Source organism: Penaeus monodon, chromosome 19 (assembly GCF_015228065.2).
Source record: "Penaeus monodon isolate SGIC_2016 chromosome 19, NSTDA_Pmon_1, whole genome shotgun sequence".
Taxonomy (NCBI): domain Eukaryota; kingdom Metazoa; phylum Arthropoda; class Malacostraca; order Decapoda; family Penaeidae; genus Penaeus; species Penaeus monodon.
In genome coordinates this window covers 19,622,245-19,624,917 of record NC_051404.1, presented here as the reverse complement: position 1 = coordinate 19,624,917, position 2,673 = coordinate 19,622,245, and the positions used below count along the sequence as shown (strand labels likewise).

At 33.7% G+C, this 2,673-nt stretch overlaps 1 pseudogene; it reads left to right on the top strand.

The window, feature by feature from the left end:
- Positions 1–2,673, top strand: part of LOC119585349 — a 30,947-nt pseudogene that overhangs the window by 18,536 nt on the left and 9,738 nt on the right.

Sequence of the window (2,673 nt, the reverse complement as noted above, 5' to 3'; positions counted from 1 at the left end):
CAGTACTATGGCCAACACAACAGTTTTCCCATTGACATGGGGTTGATTTAAGTCTGGGTCCATGCTAAAATTTTATTGTATTGCTTTGCTTTTGTTCTATTCAGATCCTCTTTACATGAATAGCAAAAAGTCCAGCCCCACTTAAGAGAGGAAAAGGAAGAAGGAAAACATGCCTTTGGTTTCACTTCACTTTTTTTTTGTCATGACTTTCAAGAGCCAAATCCCAAGGTTAAAAGAGGTTCTTCTGTACTTGTACTACTGCTACATTTTACATTCTCTGCTCTACATTATCTGTTGGGTGGACATTGTCCTCTCTCTGTGGTGTTTCTTATTGAAAGCTGTCTTTTTTTTGTTTTTGTTTTGTCCCTTATTTGGTTGTTGGATATTAATTATAAACAATACTCTTTGTTCAGTGATAAAGTTTGATTTCTTGTTTTGGAAAATATGAATACACAACATCAAACAAAAATTTGAAAAAGCTAGATACAAAATGGAAAAAAATGAAAAACGAACACTGAAAACGATGGCAAAGATATTTGCTTCTGTCATGACTATTGCATATTTCGGGGAATTATTGTGGGAAAATTTAGTTGGTGCCCATAAAAATTAGCCTGGAAGTACACTTGCCATCATTGGCTTTTTTCCTCACCAGACCCAATTTGGCAGCGCAAGCCCAGAAAGGAGGAAATTTAAGCAACAGGTGGGTTAAAAGTGGATTCAAAATTCATTGAGTAATTTAGAGGAAAAGGGGAAATTGAAAAAGGAAAAAGAAAGAATTAAACAGTTCATAACAATTATACGTAATTTTTAACGAGGCTTTTCAGTGGTAAATTTGGGAAAGGGAAAATTTGATCGACCATATTTTTTTTTTGAACTGGGAAAATGGGACTGTGTAAGTATTGGAAGGTATTTGAGTTCTAGTTTGAAATTATAAAATAGAAAATTCTATGTTTTCTATTAAAGGAATTCCTTTAGAGGAAGTGCATAAAAAATAAGCTTTTCTTTGATGCAATAATAAAAAATGTAGGGGTTGCTAAAAACTAGGCCCGGGAACAAAAAACTTTGCAGTTGAAAGTGAGCAACTAATGAATTTTGAAAACACAGATACTTCATTTTAAATTGCTTTTAAGTCTATTTGGGGAAATTTTGTACAAATGGACCTAAATATGAATCTAAATTTAAGAATATGCTGGAAACTTTTTTAATGTATCTTTTTTATTTATGATCCTAATTCTTTACTTGTTTTTTGGGCTACTTTCTTATTTTAAAAACAACCCACTGTGTTTTTCATATGTTAGACTGTATTTTTTACGTATTATTATTGTATATTGTCAGTTATCCCTAAATACATTGTTTTTTTGAAGGGGGCTAGCTGATAAAAGTGAGATTAAAATTTTAAAATTGCATTTTTTATCAGTAAGCTCACAAACAGGGGCCATTAAAACAGCAAATTTATCTTTGGTTTTTTTTCTTAAAAAAAGGCTTTATAAAACATAAGACACAAAAAAAACATTTTTTTGGGCTTTTTTTATATTTTTCACCAAAATTTGTAAACCTTTAAATAAGAACTGTTTTAAGTTGCATATTTTCACTTCTTCTGTCAAACCCTTAATAGAATTATTGGTTCATAATGATAAGACTGGTGCAGAAGATTATTACTTAAGGTTCACAGAGTGATATTTATGTATTTTATTACTGTAATTACATTTTAATGATTTCAGTGTATTTGTTTTGCAGTTTTGAGAATGCAAAGACCGTCCTTCTGTGGTTCTATATGTGATGTTCATTTTTTTTATTTGCATTCTGCCATTGCAGGCCCAGGAGAGTGGGGAAAATGAGAACAGTCAGCTCGACCCCAGGTGGGCATTTCACCCACGCTTCATCCTCTGATCCTCTGGCATTCTTTGCCCGTTAAGGCAGAGGCATTTGGGGGCAGGCAGGGGTCAGCTACACAGAAAAAGCAGCAGCAACACAACACAAAAACAGCAAAAACAATCACAGCCTTCTGCTGATGGTGGTGAAAACCCCCCATCATGACCCGATTTTGCCCATTAGTCCAAAAGTCAAAATAGGAAAAAAAAAAAAATTTTTAATATATTATTTCACTCTTTTAACCATCTATTTTTTATGAATTTGTTTCCTCATCTTTAATAATCTTTTTTATGATAGGGGGGGATATCAATCTTTTCACTTGAAACTAAGGCATGGTAGCGCATCAAACAGTCAGGTGCAACTGGGGAATTCCTACAACCCTTTGATGGTGGGTGTTTTTGTGAAGGGGTGAAAATTCTCTTTTATCAGTTGTTCCCGTGGTAAGTTAGAGGGTACTATAGGTACCATCCTAAAAAGATTACCCATATATTACTTTTTTTTTTGATTTTCATAAATTTGAATTATAGTTATATCCTTGATAAAAAAACCCCGGGGGTTTTCCCCACCCTCCAATTTTTTTTGTTTTTATGAAACAAAATGAAGTTCCCCTTTTTTATCTGGTGTTCCAGTTAATAGGAGATTGTTCCCGTTGTTTTTTTTTAAAACAACAAAAGCCAACAATTCTACACCCTTTAAAGTTTTGAGGGGGGGGGCCCTTAAAGGGAAAAACCCAAGGGAAATCTTACCCTCCATAACATGTCATCCATGACCTCCCCCACACTTGTATTTTTGCAGTAAGTG